The sequence below is a fragment of the Astyanax mexicanus genome, chromosome 24 (genome assembly GCF_023375975.1).
Source record: "Astyanax mexicanus isolate ESR-SI-001 chromosome 24, AstMex3_surface, whole genome shotgun sequence".
In the NCBI taxonomy this organism is placed as follows: Eukaryota; Metazoa; Chordata; class Actinopteri; order Characiformes; family Acestrorhamphidae; genus Astyanax; species Astyanax mexicanus.
In genome coordinates this window covers 75478-94190 of record NC_064431.1, presented here as the reverse complement: position 1 = coordinate 94190, position 18713 = coordinate 75478, and the positions used below count along the sequence as shown (strand labels likewise).

General features: G+C 40.5%; 1 long non-coding RNA gene across 2 annotated transcripts; it reads left to right on the top strand.

Annotated features, from left to right (window-relative positions):
- Positions 1–3797: 3797 nt before the first annotated feature.
- Positions 3798–12727, top strand: LOC111189526 (uncharacterized). 2 transcript variants are annotated; one of them, XR_007429414.1, is made up of 4 exons: positions 3798–4012; positions 9901–9970; positions 12473–12520; positions 12640–12727. It is a non-coding gene; the product is annotated as an uncharacterized LOC111189526 (long non-coding RNA). The 2 variants fall into 2 exon arrangements; XR_007429415.1 differs by lacking the exon at positions 3798–4012 and adding an exon at positions 9572–9710.
- Positions 12728–18713: the final 5986 nt, after the last annotated feature.

Genomic DNA, 18713 nt, shown 5'->3' with positions numbered 1-18713 from the left:
ATCTCACGAAAAAAAAATGTGCGGCAATGGACTCCACTGCCCGAGACGCATCCAACGGTCCCCCATTGGTCTGTCTAGGTTGACCGGAAATGGGGGCTGCCATTGAAGCCCCATTCATTTTGGACTTTGGTTTTGGAGAGGTCGGGGTATTTTTTCGTTATATTTTGAATGGGGAGCTATGAGGAGAATGACACTCGACTTTTGACGGGGTTCCCCATGTCACATTGCCTCCAGATTTTGGCTACCCCCCCATTCTAAGGGATGCTGATCACAAATATGCAGGGCCCATGTAGGTCACACCTACGGAACTACGTCAGACAGAGAGATGCTGAGAGTAAATTGCTGATTTCTCCACCAGGGGGCATCTCACGAAAAAAGAATGTGCGGCAATGGACTCCACTGCCCGAGATGCATCCAACGGTACCCCATTGGTCTGCCTAGGTTGACCAGAAATGGGGCCTGCCATTGAAGCCCCATTCATTTTTGGACTTTGGTTTTGGAGAGGTCGGGGTATTTTTTCGTTATATTTTGAATGGGGAGCTATGAGGAGAATGACACTCGACTTTTGATGGGGTTCCCCATGTCACATTGCCTCCAGATTTTGGCTACCCCCCCATTCTAAGGGATGCTGATCACAACTATGCAGGTCCCATGTAGGTCACACCTACGGAACTACGTCAGACAGAGAGATGCTGAGAGTAAATTGCTGATTTCTCCACCAGGGGGCATCTCACGAAAAAAAAATGTGCGGCAATGGACTCCACTGCCCGAGACGCATCCAACGGTCCCCCATTGGTCTGTCTAGGTTGACCGGAAATGGGGGCTGCCATTGAAGCCCCATTCATTTTGGACTTAGGTTTTGGAGAGGCTGCTGTATTTTTTCGTTATATTTTGAATGGGGAGCTATGAGGAGAATGACACTCGACTTTTGACGGGGTTCCCTATGTCACATTGCTTCCAGATTTTGGCTACCCCCCCATTCTAAGGGATGCTGATCACAACTATGCAGGTCCCATGTAGGTCACACCTACGGAACTACGTCAGATAGAGGGATGCTGAGAGTAAATTGCTGATTTCTCCACCAGGGGGCATCTTACGAAAAAAGAATGTGCGGCAATGGACTCCACTGCCCGAGACGCATCCAACGGTCCCCCATTGGTCTGTCTAGGTTGACCGGAAATGGGGGCTGCCATTGAAGCCCCATTCATTTTGGACTTAGGTTTTGGAGAGGCTGCTGTATTTTTTCGTTATATTTTGAATGGGGAGCTATGAGGAGAATGACACTCGACTTTTGACGGAGTTCCCTATGTCACATTGCTTCCAGATTTTGGCTACCCCCCCATTCTAAGGGATGCTGATCACAACTATGCAGGTCCCATGTAGGTCACACCTACGGAACTACGTCAGACAGAGAGATGCTGAGAGTAAATTGCTGATTTCTCCACCAGGGGGCATCTCACGAAAAAAAAATGTGCGGCAATGGACTCCACTGCCCGAGACGCATCCAACGGTCCCCCATTGGTCTGTCTAGGTTGACCGGAAATGGGGGCTGCCATTGAAGCCCCATTCATTTTGGACTTAGGTTTTGGAGAGGCTGCTGTATTTTTTCGTTATATTTTGAATGGGGAGCTATGAGGAGAATGACACTCGACTTTTGACGGGGTTCCCTATGTCACATTGCTTCCAGATTTTGGCTACCCCCCCATTCTAAGGGATGCTGATCACAACTATGCAGGTCCCATGTAGGTCACACCTACGGAACTACGTCAGATAGAGGGATGCTGAGAGTAAATTGCTGATTTCTCCACCAGGGGGCATCTTACGAAAAAAGAATGTGCGGCAATGGACTCCACTGCCCGAGATGCATCCAACGGTACCCCATTGGTCTGCCTAGGTTGACCAGAAATGGGGCCTGCCATTGAAGCCCCATTCATTTTTGGACTTTGGTTTTGGAGAGGTCGGGGTATTTTTTCGTTATATTTTGAATGGGGAGCTATGAGGAGAATGACACTCGACTTTTGACGGGGTTCCCCATGTCACATTGCCTGCAGATTTTGGCTACCCCCCCATTCTAAGGGATGCTGATCACAAATATGCAGGGCCCATGTAGGTCACACCTACGGAACTACGTCAGACAGAGAGATGCTGAGAGTAAATTGCTGATTTCTCCACCAGGGGGCATCTGACGAAAAAAGATTGTGTGGCACTGGACTCCACTGCCTGAGACGCATCCAACGGTACCCCATTGGTCTGCCTAGGTTGACCGGAAATGGGGCCTGCCATTGAAGCCCCATTCATTTTTGGACTTTGGTTTTGGAGAGGTCGGGGTATTTTTTCGTTACATTTTGAATGGGGAGCTATGAGGAGAATGACACTCGACTTTTGATGGGGTTCCCCATGTCACATTGCTTCCAGATTTTGGCTACCCCCCCATTCTAAGGGATGCTGATCACAACTATGCAGGTCCCATGTAGGTCACACCTACGGAACTACGTCAGATAGAGGGATGCTGAGAGTAAATTGCTGATTTCTCCACCAGGGGGCATCTTACGAAAAAAGAATGTGCGGCAATGGACTCCACTGCCCGAGAAGCATCCAACGGTACCCCATTGGTCTGTCTAGGTTGACCGGAAATGGGGGCTGCCATTGAAGCCCCATTCATTTTGGACTTTGGTTTTGGAGAGGCTGCTGTATTTTTTCGTTACATTTTGAATGGGGAGCTATGAGGAGAATGACACACGACTTTTGACGGGGTTCCCCATGTCACATTGCCTCCAGATTTTGGCTACCCCCCCATTCTAAGGGATGCTGATCACAAATATGCAGGTCCCATGTAGGTCACACCTACGGAACTACGTCAGATAGAGGGATGCTGAGAGTAAATTGCTGATTTCTCCACCAGGGGGCATCTTACGAAAAAAATTTGTGAGGCACTGAACTCCACTGCCCGATACGCATCCAACGGTACCCCACTGGTCTGTCTAGGTTGACCGGAAATGGGGGCTGCCATTGAAGCCCCATTCATTTTGGACTTTGGTTTTGGAGAGGTCAGGGTACTTTTTCGTTATATTTTGAATGGGGAGCTATGAGGAGAATGACACTCGACTTTTGATGGGGTTCCCTATGTCACATTGCTTCCAGATTTTGGCTACCCCACCATTCTTGGTGGCTATCTGACCATTGTACCACCCGCGCGACCCTAAAACGCTATTTTAGTTATTTTAATATGAGTAGCGCTAGCCGTGACGTCACCTAGAAATTCGGAACCTTCACTGCGCATGTGCGAACGCGCTCCGTTATGTGCCCCGACATGCCTTTTTCCGCTTAGTTGGTGAGGAGGAGGAGAGAGAGAAAGTAAGTAAAGTGCCGTGCGGGGCGAAGCCAGTATAAACTCTTGGTTTGAGGAATTGTTTTAAATGCGGCCGGTAGCAGAGATTCCCCGGATCGGGCGGAGCTTTTGTTTTGGAGTTTGCTGAACTGCTGAGACGCATACACACACAACCAAAAAGGTCTATGTTTACCGAACATGTATTTCTTATTCCGCTAATACCGGTAATGTAACTCGATGTAATGTAATGCAATGTGATGTGGGATTTTTTTTAGACTGGTGACACGTCAGTTGCCATTAAGATGGCAGAATCTGCCTGCCTTGCAGGACGATTAGCCCAGCTCCGGAGGGTTGCCAGAGATTTGGCAATGCCTCCGGGGCTGGACTATTCTCCTGCATGGTCAGAAGGAGAGCAGCAGCAGGAGGAGGAGGTGGTGGACGAGGTCGAGGAGGAGGAGGAGGAGCTGGAGGAGGAGCAGGAGCAGGGCCAGCAGCAGCTGGATGAGGAGGAGGAGGAGGAGGAGCAGGGGGGCGAGCAGGAGCAGCAGCAGCAGCATCAGGAGAAGCAGGGTGCGCCGAAAGCAGGACAATCCATCCTCCAGTGTCAGAAAGCTTGCTGCAGGCGTAAAATCCTGACACTGGAGAGGATGATTGTCCTGCTGAAGGCCAAAATTCACCTTAAACGTAAGTCTTACCTTTAATTGTTATATACTTACCTTTAATTGTTATATACTTACCTACCTTTAATTGGTATATACTTACCTACCTTTAATTGTTATATACTTACCTTTAATTGGTATATACTTACCTACCTTTAATTGTTATATATTTACCTTTAATTGGTATATACTTACCTACCTTTAATTGTTATATACTTACCATTAATTGTTATATACTTACCTTTAATTGGTATATACTTACCTACCTTTAATTGTTATATACTTACCTTTAATTGGTATATACTTACCTACCTTTAATTGTTATATACTTACCTTTAATTGTTATATACTTACCTACCTTTAATTGGTATATACTTACCTACCTTTAATTGTTATATACTTACCTTTAATTGGTATATACTTACCTACCTTTAATTGTTATATACTTACCTTTAATTGTTATATACTTACCTACCTTTAACTGGTATATACTCACCTACCTTTAATTGGTATATACTTACCTACCTTTAATTGGTATATACTTACCTTTAATTGTTATATACTTACCTACCTTTAACTGGTATATACTTACCTTTAATTGTTATATACTTACCTACCTTTAATTGTTATATATTTACCTACCTTTAATTGTTATATACTTACCTACCTTTAATTGGTATATACTTACCTTTAATTGTTATATACTTACCTTTAATTGTTACATACTTACCTACCTTTAACTGGTATATACTTACCTACCTATTCACTCAAACAAAACAAGAGCAACCCATTAAAAGTTGATTTCAGTGAATATGTATTTATTGTTTATATTATGTTTATTATGGAGACTAGACAGACAAGACTGGCAAATGTATTTATTAAAGTGTCTGTGTTTACCAGGGTGTATTTTTATTTTTCCTAACTTCCTCCTCTCACTCCTCGTCCAACGTTTCTCTTCATACTTTTACTGTCTGCCTAACCCTAACTGAACTTTACCAAATATGGTGGTGGATGAGTCACAGGGGGTGTGGCCAGGTTCACCTTACCCTACATGGTGGATGAGTCACAGGGGTATGTAAGAATTATTCCTGTAACATACTCACAGGCTGAGAGATTTTAGGTCAAAATGTCATGTTGATATCTGGGTGCTATAGGTTGAGAAGCTGGGAACTGCAACACTGGAGTTGCAGTTCCCAGGTTCTCAACCTGTAACACCCAGATATATGCGAATATGTATTTATGGTTTATATTATGTTTATTATGGAGACTAGACAGACAGACTGACTCATTTTAAGCTTCCTGAGACCCTTGGTTAGGGAGTTAGGAGGTTTATTTACCTAAGTGTCTCTGTTTACCAAAGCGTATTTAATTATTTTTAAATAATGTTAACTAATATGTATTCATCGGTAGCATAAGGTTTATTATGGCGACTGGACAGACAGACTGACACATTTTGAGCTCCCTGAGAGCTTTGGTTACGGAGTTAGGAAATATATTTACTAAAGTGTCTCTGTTTACCAAAGCGTATTTTTATTGTTCCTAACTGTACATCCTTTACATCCTAATAAAGTGCATTACCTTTTCTTACCAGTTCTTCTCATTAACCTAATACCTATTAGAATATAATTAAACTTATTTTAAAATGTTGTTTATATGTTATTAATGTATTACACTACAAGAAAAAAGAGACATTTCTTAAACATTAACATATTTATTTGCACACACACAGACACACAGACACACACTCACAAACACAGCAAACTTCAAAACTTTTTATATTTACAAATATTAACTATTTACAAAAAAAAAAAAAATGGTGTCCTTTGCGAAGGTCTGGTTCCTCACTATTACCTTCTCCCTGCTCCCTGAAAAATGAGAAACAAAACAAGAGCAAGCCATTAAAAGTTGATTTCAGTGAATATGTATTTATTGTTTATATTATGTTTATTATGGAGACTAGACAGACAAGACTGGCAAATGTATTTATTAAAGTGTCTGTGTTTACCAGGGTGTATTTTTATTTTTCCTAACTTCCTCATCTCACTCCTCGTCCAACGTTCCTTTTTGTACTTTTACTGTCTGCCTAACCCTAACCGAACTTTACCAAATATGGTGGTGGATGAGTCACAGGGGGTGCATTAATCTACCGCACCAGCGTAAGAAATGACTTCTTTAAAGTCACAGCAGGATTCAGTTAATTCTTTAAAACTGAAACGGCTTTACTGTCTTGTGTCCAGAAATGAACTTGGAACATACCAACTTTGTAGTGGACACAGCCTTCCAGGTCCCCAACTGTGGTCCAGCCCTGCTTCTTCTCCACCTCCGGGTCATTGTGCAAGATCTTGTTCCTCAGCCAGGACAGATAATACACTCGCAATTTGTTCTTCTTCCCTGGGGCAAAAAAGGGAAACAGAAAAAAAAAGTGAACTGTGAATCTTCTAATAATTGGATATAAATATAAATATATTTTTATATTAGACATAATACCTTTTGTTAATAAAGAAAAATAAATTTCTCTTAATGGTATATCAATATAAAGGGGGGAATACCAGCTATTATGGGGGGTTAGACGGACAGATTGACACATTTTGAGCTTCCCAAAACCTTTGGTTAGGGAGTTAGGGGATGTGTTTACTTAGTTAGTGTCTTAGTTTACAAAGGTGTATTTTTGAAGTTTTTTAATAATGTTAACTTATATGTAATTATCGGTAGCATTAGGTTTATTTTGGCGTCTAGATGGACAGATTGACACATTTTGTTATTCTATATAAAAACATCAAAAATATGTTTAAATAACACCTTTTCTTAACAGAGTCGTCGAATATTAAGTATCTAAAGTTTCTATTTAGTTCTTCTCAATAACCTAATACCTATTAGAATATAATTAAACTGAATTTAAAATGTTGTTTATATGTTATTAATGTATTACACTACAAGAAAAAAGAGACATTTCTTAAACATTAACATATTTATTTGCACACACACAGACACACACTCACAAACACAGCAAACTTCAAAAATATATATATTTACAAATATTAACTATTTACAAAAAAATAAAAAATAATAATGGTGTCCTTGGCGAAGGTCCGGTTCCTCACTATCACTTTCTCCCTGCTCCCTGAAAAATGAGAAACAAAACAAGAGCAACCCATTAAAAGTTGATTTCAGTGAATATGTATATCGTTTATATTATGTTTATTATGGAGACTAGACAGACAAGACTGGTACATTTTGAGCTTCCTGAGAGCTAGGGTTAGGGAGTTAGGAAATGTATTTACTAAAGTGTCTGTGTTTACCAAAGCGTATTTTTAGACTTCCTGTAACACAGGGGGTGAGTACACAGGAAATTTGGCAGTGTTAAATCAACACTGAGAGTGTAAAGTTTAACACTAATAAGTGTTAATTTTACACTAACAGTGTTGATTTAACACTGCCAAATTTCCTGTGTACTCACCCCCTGTGTTACAGGAAGTCTAAAAATACGCTTTGGTAAACACAGACACTTTAGTAAATACATTTCCTAACTCCCTAACCCTAACCCTCCAAATATGTAAGAATCATTCCTGTAACATACTCACCTTCTAGTTGGGCTTCCCAGACTTCCGAGACCAAACATATTTGTCAGGACTCCTGTCCTGTGGCTGGATATTTCATAGGAATATGCGGCCACAGGACAGGAGTCCTGACAAATCTGTTGGTCTCGGAAGGCCGAACACTCCGCACAGGCGGACCCGTGTTGGGTCCTTCTGTAACAAGTCTATTAAAAGCACAGAACAATTAATATGCTTCTATTAAAATAACAATTGTTAAACCTCTCAATAGGAATAATACTTACGTGTGTGTGGTAGCTCCTTGAAGAAAATGTCAGTGGTCACCATCGGCATCGGCATCGGCATCTCGTTCTTGTCTACCTTATCCTCCAAGTTGTTGTAATGAGGCCTTGGACCACTCTCCTCCAGAACCAAGGGATACGGGGGGTGTGGTGCATAAAAGGATACAGGACGTTCCTGCGGCTGCCTGGGATAGATAGGTAGGTAGGTAGGTAGGTAGGTAGGTAGGTAGGTAGATAGATAGATAGATAGATAGATAGATAGATAGATAGATAGATAGATAGATAGATAGATAGATAGATAGATAGATGTCTGCTGGCCACGTTGTGGTTTCCAGTGAGGTGTTTGGAAAGATTAGAATATACATTGTGGCAGATGGGGCACTTCTGCGTCCTCATTGTGTGCCTAAATTTAAATCCAACCCTCCGTAGTGTACAAATAATCCCGCCCCCCCAAAAAAAAAAATTCTATTCTATATCCCCAGCTAATCTAACCCTAGCTAATCTAAACCTAATGCTAAAGCTAACTCCTAATCTAACGGAAATGCCACAGTTTGATAAAAAAGGCTTAAACATTTTACTCTTACATTTTGTACTTTTTTGTGTATGTTTTTGAAAGAGAGAAAAAGGACAACAGATAGGGATAGATAGAAATGCCTTCATATAGAAAAATATACTAACTTACGCCTTGACTCTTCTTTCTACTTTGCACTTTAATGAAAACTCCCTGAATCTTCAGCAGCCACAAAAAAAAAATATTAAAGCAATGTACTGCACAAAAAAGAAAATTCCCACTTGAAAAAAAATATCCCTTCTGGATTGTAGACGCATTGAGGCAAATAAAGCTAAATATCTCGGCCACAGTAAGTCCTAGGGTCACCAAAATTGTATGGCTATTTAGGACCAATTGTCCGATGTTAGCTAGTTAATTTGGTGGCTATCTGACTATTGTACCACCCGCGCGACCCTAAAACGCTATTTTAGTTATTTTAATATGAGTAGCGCTAGCCATGACGTCACCTAGAAATTCGGAACCTTCACTGCGCATGTGTGAACGCGCTCCGTTATGTGCCCCGACATGCCTTTTTCCGTTCAGTTGGTGAGGAGGAGACGAGAGTGCAAGTAAGTAAAGTGCCGTGCGGGGCGTCTCAGCAAAGACACGAAGCAAGGGTAAACTCTTGGGTTGAGGCATTGTTTTAAATGCGGCCGGTAGCAGAGATTCCCCGGATCATTATGGCCAGCACCACCTGTATTTGAGGGTAAATATTATTATTTTTTTGTTATATAAATGTGTTATGTACATATATTTATGTAAACAAATGGTTCTAAATTGATACTATTTTTTCTTCTTCTTCTTCTTCTTCTTCTTCTTCTTCTTCTTCTTTGTAGACTAGTGATGTTGCAGTGGCCATAAAAAAGGCTGAAACTCAATGCCTTTCTCAAAGATTAGCCCAGCTCCGGAGACTTGCCGGAGATTTGGCAATGCCTCCGGGGCTGGACTTTACCTTTAACAGGGTAAGGGACCAGAAGGAGGTGGAGGAGGAGCAGGAGCGGGAGGAGCTGGAGCAGCAGGGCCAGCAGCAGCTGGAGGAGGAGGAGCAGGACTGGGAGGAGCTGGAGCAGCAGGGCCAGCAGCAGCTGGAGGAGGAGGAGGAGGAGCTGGAGCAGGAGGAGCTGGAGCAGCAGGGCCAGCAGCAGCTGGAGCTGGAGGAGGAGGAGGAGGAGGAGGAGCAGGGGGGCGAGCAGGAGCAGCAGCAGCAGCATCAGGAGAAGCAGGGTGCGCCGAAAGCAGGACAATCCATCCTCCAGTGTCAGAAAGCTTGCTGCAGGCGTAAAATCCTGACACTGGAGAGGAAGATTGTCCTGCTGAAGGCCAAAATTCACCTTAAACGTAAGTCTTACCTTTAATTGTTATATACTTACCTTTAATTGTTATATACTTACCTTTAATTGTTATATACTTACCTTTAATTGTTATATACTTACCTTTAATTGTTATATACTTACCTTTAATTGTTATATACTTACCTTTAATTGTTATATACTTAACGTGTGTTTATGTTTGTTTGTTTGATATGCAGAGATATCAAACTAAGTTACACTTCGATCAATTTAAACTGAAGGTGAAGCAGATGATGCCCAATAGGCTTAGTAAGTTTTTGTTTTTTATTATTTACCGTATTTTTCGGACTATAAGGCGCACCGTATTATAAGACGCACTATCAAAGAACGCCTATTTTCTGCTATTTTTCCATACATAGGGCGCATCGCATTATAAGGCGCGTTAAGTGACACTAGAAAGGGTGCCTATATCAAAGTGAACAGGGGTGGCGCCATGTTTCCCTTCCCCCACCGGGGGTGGTCGCTTGCCGGTGGAGCGTCTCAGTATACAAATCTAACGTTAGCTCTTTCAAAGTCAAACGAGTGCTGGATATTAATCTACACAGATTCCTCTCCTGAAAACTGTTTATTTGGGTGAGTAACGTGCTTCAGTTTATTTACAGTAAGCTTAGATTTCCAGATGTCCACTAAGGCTTGCTGCACCAGTGTTAGCATAGCTATCCGCTAGCACGCTAGCTAGTCACCTAAACTAGTAAAGTTAACCCAAACTTAAACGACAGCGTTACACTGAGTAATCCTGCGTGTTCTGGTAAGACAGTGAGATATTAGCTAGCGATTCGTCCCCCGTAGCTTGTTTTAACACGGTAAACAAGCAGATTACAGGCTGATAAAACTCACCTCTGAGAGAGTTAGCGCTTAGCATCTAGCTAATGCTAGCCAGGCAAAGCAGCACAGACTTACAGGCCGATAACTCACCTCTGAACGGTGAACGCTTAGCGATTAGCATCTAACTCTAATAATACTGCTCCAGCAGTATTAAAAGTGCTAAATTTAGAAAATACTGATCTCTGAACAGTGAAAAAGCTAGCTAGCTAAGCGGTTAGCATCTAGCTAATGCTATTGCTGCTCCAGCCTCGGAGCGGCACGGCTCTGCACGGAGTATGTGTTTACTGCTCCTTACACCTGACGGGTAAAATTTAGATAATACTGATCTCTGAACAGTGAATAAGCTAGCTAATGCTATTTGCTGCTCCAGCCTCGGCGCTGCACGGCTCTGGACTCTGTATAGCACTGAAACTCTGTATAACGCTGCACGGAGTGTGTGTTTACTGCTCCTTACAACCTGACGAGTAAAATTTAGATAATACTGATCTCAGTGAATAAGCTAGCTAGCTTAGCGGTTAGCATCTAGCTAATGCTATTGCTGCTCAGCCTCGGAGCTGCACGGCTCTGGACTCTGTATAGCACTGAAACTCTCTATAACGCTGCACGGAGTGTGTGTTTACGGCTCCTTACAACCTGACGAGTAAAATCCATACAAAAGGCGCACCGTATTATAAGACGCACTGTCAATTTTTGTGAAAATTAAAAGTTTTTAAGTGCGCCTTATAGTCCGAAAAATACGGTATTTGGGGGGCGGGGGGGATTGTTAGAGCTTAAAAATCAATGAAAGTTTGAGCTTTCTTTGATCTTTGGTTAGGGAGTTAGGAGGTTTGTTTACTTAAGTGTATATGTTAACCAAAGCGTATTTTTATTATTTTTAAATAATGTTAGCTAATATATATTTTTCGGTAGCATTAGGTTTATTTGGGCGACTAGGGTTAAATCAATGGAATAAACTGCCCAAATGTGTCATTTGATCTGCCTGGGCGCCCTGAACAACCTAACAGTGGTTTGGTTCACGTGACACTTAAAGGTGAGCTTAAAGTGGAAAAATAACACTTTGGTGAATAGCCACGCTTATGTGAACATTTATCCTAACAATGTTAAAACAATTTAATAAACTATGAATAATGGAAACAAGTCATTTCTTAAACATTCAAAGATTTATTTTAGCATTTTAACAATATTTAAACACACACAAACACAACACACTACTACAATATTAAATAAACTACTATAACACAACTATTTACAACAATACTCAAGAAAACTCAAGAATAGTAAAAAAAAGTGCAAAAAACGAAAACTATTTACATTAACTGACCAGGTTAGGGTTATTTACAAAAAAAAGCAACATTTACTGTTGCCGCTCCGCCGATCGCCGCTCCGCCGCTTGCCGCGCTGGTTCCAGCTCCACCGCCGGCTCCGCCACTGGTAGATGACCAACTGATGGTCCCCCCGCTGGCTCCGCCACTGGTAGACGACAAACTGATGGTCCCCCCGCTGGCTCCGCCACTGGTAAACGGCACACTACCGCTGGTAGACGGCCCGCGGATGGTCCCCCTGCCGGTGCCCAGCCGGCACTTGCTGGCCCGATTCCCACGTCCAGCACGGAGACCATGGGGATCGCCGGGGACGATGCCCTCAGTAGCGCCAGCTTCCGAAGTAAAAATTTCTTTTTGGCCTTCTGAATAGCCCAATTAGTTTGGGCAGGCTATAAAGCAAACAAATGGATAAAAAAAGTATTCACTAAGCATGTTACTAATAATGTACAACTAATTAAATAATAAAAATAACATATTAACAATATTATAAAATAAGTTTAATTATATTCTAATAGGTATAAGGTTAATGAGAAGAACTGGTAAGTCAAGGTAATGCACTTTATTAACTTTAACGGGGCCACGCCCCTTTTCACCCACAATGCAGTGCGACGTGGTGAGCGCATGTGCCAGAGGCGTCGTCAGAGTTCAGAGAGTAAGTACCTTATTTTTGCGCTCCTTCTAAGTTACACAGATTTTAGTGATAATTGAGAAAAAAACTGTTTTGTCTTAACCTAAAGTGCGTGTTTTGATGTTGGTTATCTTTTGTGAAAGAAATGAGACAGCTAGTGTGCCCTTTGTACCATGTTACGTACAGTAACTTGCCTAAACACCTGGCCGGGGTTCACATATCGGGCTTGCACAACGTGGCGAATAAGGAGGAGAAGCTGCTGCTATTGAGCCTCGCCAGCGGACGGTAAAAACTAATTTATCAACGTAATTGACTTTATTAGGATGTAAACGTTTTTATTTTTATTACAGTTAAGAACAATAAAAATACGCTTTGTTAAACAGGGACACTTTAGTTAATACATGTCCTAACTCACTAACCAAGGGTCTCAGGGAGCTCAAAATGTGTCAGTCTGTCTGTCTAGTCTCCATAATAAACATAATATAAACCATAAATAAATATTCAAATCAAATCAAATTTATTTGTATAGCGCTTTTTACAACGGGTGTTGGCACAAAGCAGCTTTACAGAAACATGATTACAGAACAAAGAGTCAGGCAAAAGATTAAACATAGAAAATACATAATACAGAACCCCCAGTGAGCGCGGAGGCAGTTAAAATATTCGCATTAACATAATACATTTTTGAATATATCTAAACTCATTTTATAATGTTGTTAATATGTTATGAATGTACTAATACAAGAAAAAAGAGACATTTCTTAAACATTAAAATTTTCATTTTACAAAATCAAACACAACTATATACATATATGCATAACACTTAAACTACACACACACACTCGCCCCTTGCTGCTCCTGCTCCTCCTCCTCCAGGTTGTTCGGGGCACCCAGGCGGATCAAACGAACCATTGTGGAGTGTCTACGTTTTTTTTTTTAAGTTAGGAAGTTTACATATGTGTCTCTGTTTACCGAAGCGTCTTTTTTTCCGCTAATACCGTTATTTCTCCGTCTTAGACGCATTGAGGCAAATAAAGGTCTATATCTCGGTCACAGTAAGTCCTAGGGTCAACAAAATTTTATGGCTATTTCGGAACAATTGTGGGATGTTACCTATCGATTTTGGTGGCTATTGAAGCATTCTAGTGCTCGCGCGACGCTAAAATGCAGTTTATTTATTTATTTTGGCGCAAGTTGCGCAACTCGTGACGTCATGGAAAAGTACAAAAAAGTTTACGGCGCATGTGTGAACACGACGGACACTGCCCCGGACAGTCCAACGGACGAAGAGCCATTTTGTTCGAGGGAGAGAGAGGAGAGCGAACAAGTACAGTGCGAGAGTAAGAATTTTTCGATGTCATTGGTAGTTTATAAATTAATCAAAGTAATTTAAATTAGTTTAGATTAGAGTTAGATTAGATTAGAGTGTTAGATTAGGGTTCGATTCTAGAGGTTTTTTTTTGCAGTTTCAGTTATTTTGAAGTAATTTTAAGAAATTGGCTGGGCTGAAGATTCTGAGCTCGTGCTTACTAGGGCTGGACCCGAATATTCGGGTATTGGGATATTCGTTCGTTGAGTAGGTATTCGGTTTTTAATTTTGGTATTCGGATATTCGTTTTTTTTCTCCTTTCCAGAGTTCCACCTCACTCTAACCACTTCTGTTCTCGTGGGTCCCGTCAGAATATCTTGCGCGCGGGACAGAACTGAACTGTTATTGGCTGGAGCGGGAGTTTAATCCAGACGATGCGGGAGCAAATTAATAAATAGTTAACTGTAACTGTAATAATTATGTGGGGCAGCAGAAATTCCGGGATGAAAACACAAAGAAATCTGGGCTAAAATCACAGAAAAAATATGGGGTGAAAGCACAAAAATCCGGGATAAAAACACCAAAAATCCGGGGTGAATATGTCTCGTCGGTCAGAGCAAATTGAACATTTTTCAGTGGATTAAAGGGGCCGTGATTTGCTTTTTTTTTTTTTTTTTACCTCTTTTTTTTAAAACGAATATTCGAATATTCGCTTCGAATCAGTGCCGAATATCCGGAGCTCAAAAAACGCTATTCGGGCCAGCCCTAGTGCTTACGTCCTCACATGTCGTGGGAAGTTCAGTGTTCACGTGCTATGTGCTATGTGCGTCATAGAAGGTTTTCCTCCACCTACATCCAATGTTTTTACATACGTCAGCAGCGCATCACTCTGCTCGGCGCAGTTGTTTTGAGAAGGACCCTCCCCGACAGCTCTTCTTTCACCATGCCTCACTCCAAGCCTCAGGACATGGGCTGTGCCTTCATCCAGACTCAACTTTTAATGGGTTGCTCTTGTTTTGTTTCTCATTTTTCAAAGGACAGAAAAATCACGAAAAGAAACATTGGACGAGGAGTGAGAGGAGGAAGTTAGGAACAATTAAAAATACACCCTGGTAAACACAGACACTTTAATAAATACATTTCCTAACTCCCTAACCCTAGCTCTGTTTATTAATATAAATAGGTACTTATGGTTGTTTTTTTTTGTTGTTTTTTTTGTTTTTTGTGTTTACGTGTTTTACAGCCCGAAGAAATAAAAGAAAGTGGGAAAAGGAGCTTTAAAAGGAGACCACCATCCCACCACCCGCCGGTAGCCGGCCCACCCTCCCACCACCAGCCGCTACGAAGAAGAAATTGGAGAAGGAACAGGAGGAGAAAAAGAACCAGCCATTCGCCGTTCTCCTCGGTACAAAACCTACAGCAAAAGACATTTCAAAATATTTAGGGATGGGAATTCAGTTTATTTGCAGGACCTTAGTGGGAACGGAAATGGTTGGGCAGCTAATTATTGAAGCAGATGATGCCCAATAGGCTTAGTAAGTTTTCGTTTTTTTATTATTTATTTGGGGGGCGGGGGGGATTGTTAGAGCTTAAAAATCAATGAAAGTATGCTTATTGTTTTTTGTTTTGTCTGTGTGTTACACAGGAGCTCAAACGTTTCCCCTCGAGGGAGGCGTCTCAGCTAAGAAAAGCCAGGGTAAACTCTTGTGTTGAGGCATTTTTTTTTTAAATTTATTTTTTTTTTTTGTAAATAGTTATTGTTTTTGTTTTTTTATCTGAAGTTTGGTGTGTGTGTGTGTGCGGTTGGGCAGCTATTTTTATTGTAAATAGTTATTGTTTGTTTTTTTTTATGGCGTCTCAGCTAAGAAAAGCCAGGGTAAACTCTTGGGTTGAGGCATTTTTTTTTTTAAATTTAATTTTTTTTTTTTGTAAATAGTTATTGTTTTTGTTTTTTTATCTGAAGTTTGGTGTGTGTGTGTGTGTGCGGTTGGGCAGCTATTTTTATTGTAAATAGTTATTGTTTGTTTTTTTTTATCTTAAGTTTGGTGTGTGTGTGTGTGCAGTGTTGTTCTTTTTTGTGTTTTTCTGTGTTTTTTATATAATAAATCTGTTAATGTTCAAGAAATGTCTCTTTTTTCTTGTTGTAATACAGTAATTATATAATAATACAGTGTAAAATGAGTTTAATTATATTCTAATAGGTATTAGGTTAATGCGGAGAATTGGTAAGTCAAGGTAATGAACTTTATGTGGGTGTATTTAGGTTTTTTATTATTATTATTATTATTATTATTATTCAAAAACTTAAAATATACAATTTGGTAAACAAAACCTACAGCAAAAGACATTTCAAAATATTTAGGGATGGGAAATCAGTTTATTTGGAGGACCTGAGTGGAAACGGAAATGGTTGGGCAGCTAATTATTGAAGCAGATGATGCCCAATAGGCTTAGTAAGTTTTTGTTTTTTTATTATTTATTTGGGGGGCGGGGGGGATTGTTAGAGCTTAAAAATCAATGAAAGTATGCTTATTGTTTTTTGTTTTGTCTGTGTGTTACAGAGGAGCTCACGTTTCCCCTCGAGGGAGGCGTCTCAGCTAAGAAAAGCAAGGATAAAGTCTTGGGTTGAGGCATTGTTTTAAAAATTATTATTATTTTTTTTTGTAAATAGTTATTGTTTGTTTTTTTTATCTGAAGTTTGGTGTGTGTGTGTGTGTGTGCGGTTAGGCAGCTATTTTTTTTGTAAATAGTTATTGTTTGTTTTTTTATCTGAAGTTTGGTGTGTGTGTGTGTGTGTGCGGTTAGGCAGCTATTTTTTTTGTAAATAGTTATTGTTTGTTTTTTTTATCTTAAGTTTGGTGTGTGTGTGTGTGCAGTGTTGTTCTTTTTTGTGTTTTTCTGTGTTTTTTATATAATAAATCTGTTAATGTTCAAGAAATGTCTCTTTTTTCTTGTTGTAATACAGTAATTATATAATAATACAGTGTAAAATGAGTTTAATTATATTCTAATAGGTATTAGGTTAATGCGGAAAATTGGTAAGTCAAGGTAATGCACTTTATGTGGGTGTATTTAGGTTTATTATTATTATTATTATTATTCAAAAACTTAAAATATACAATTTGGTAAACAAAAGGATGGGAATTTAGTTTATTAGGAGGACCTGAGTGGGAATAAAGGGCATCCAGGCCGAACATTCAGATGTTGAGTGTGCTGGATTTGGGGAGACCACCATCCCACCACCCGCCACTTTCCCTGAGGAGGAACGAAGAGGACGATGAAGAAGACGAAATTGGAGAAGGAACAGGAGGAGAAAAAGAACCAGCCATTCGCCGTTCTCAAACGTTTCCCCTCGAGGGAGGCGTCTCAGCTAAGACACGAAGCAAGGATAAACTCTTGGGTTGAGGCATTGTTTTAAAAATTATTATTTTTTTTTTGTAAATAGTTATTGTTTGTTTTTTTATCTGAAGTTTGGTGTGTGTGTGTGTGTGTGTGTGTGTGTGCGGTTAGGCAGCTTTTTTTTTTGTAAATAGTTATTGTTTGTTTTTTTTATCTGAAGTTTGGTGTGTGTGTGTGTGTGTGTGTGTGTGTGCGGTTAGGCAGCTTTTTTTTTGTAAATAGTTATTGTTTGTTTTTTTTATCTGAAGTTTGGTGTGTGTGTGTGTGTGTGTGTGTGTGTGCGGTTAGGCAGCTTTTTTTTTTGTAAATAGTTATTGTTTGTTTTTTTATCTGAAGTTTGGTGTGTGTGTGTGTGTGTGTGTGCGGTTAGGCAGCTATTTTTTTGTAAATAGTTATTGTTTGTTTTTTTATCTGAAGTTTGGTGTGTGTGTGTGTGTGTGTGTGTGTGCGGTTAGGCAGCTATTTTTTTGTAAATAGTTATTGTTTGTTTTTTTATCTGAAGTTTGGTGTGTGTGTGTGTGTGTGCAGTTAGGCAGCTATTTTTTTGTAAATAGTTATTGTTTGTTTTTTTATCTGAAGTTTGGTGTGTGTGTGTGTGTGTGTGTGCGGTTAGGCAGCTATTTTTTTGTAAATAGTTATTGTTTGTTTTTTTATCTGAAGTTTGGTGTGTGTGTGTGTGTGTGTGCGGTTAGGCAGCTATTTTTTCGTTACATTTTGAATGGGGAGCTATGAGGAGAATGACATTCGACTTTTGAGGGGGTTCCCTATGTCACATTGCTTCCAGATTTTGGCTACCCCCACCCCCCATTTTCTGGGATGCTGAAAACAGCTATGCACAGGCTATGTCAAACATATTTAGATTTGGATCACAATTCCAGTATATAAGAGACTACACTGAAATATTTTGGAATCGGGATGTTGAATGTTAAATGATTTGACCAAATTAAAGGGATAGTTCGGTATTTTTGACATGAGTCTGTATGGCATCATCATAACCAGTGTCGTGCATCCACACTGACTTACCCCCCACAGCGTCCTGTAAGCCGAGTTCTTGTCCAGTTTAGGTCAAAGTGAAAGTAGTCCGGCATGTTTGCTGGGGTCAGGAAAATAACTCCTTTTTCTTCCCAAAGCAGTATGTGTTCAAAAGAGTGATTTATTTACATCACAAAAAACTAACCCTGCAAAAGTCACGCCTCGTAAATCACTTTGGTCCTACTTTCTCTCGTTCCATATCAATGCGCGCGGCGCTGCAACACAGAACAACACAGAACACAGAACAAGTTGACGTGTGCGCAGCTCGCTGTCAGAATGACGCGCACTGATACGAAATGAGAGAAAGTAGGACCCAAGTGATTTACGAGGCGTGACTTTTGCAGGGTTAGTTTTTTGTGATGTAAATAAATCACTCGTACTGCTTTGGGAAGAAAAAGGAGTTATTTTCCTGACCCCAGCAAACATGACTACTTTCGCTTTGACCTAAACTGGACAAGAACTCGGCTCACAGGACGC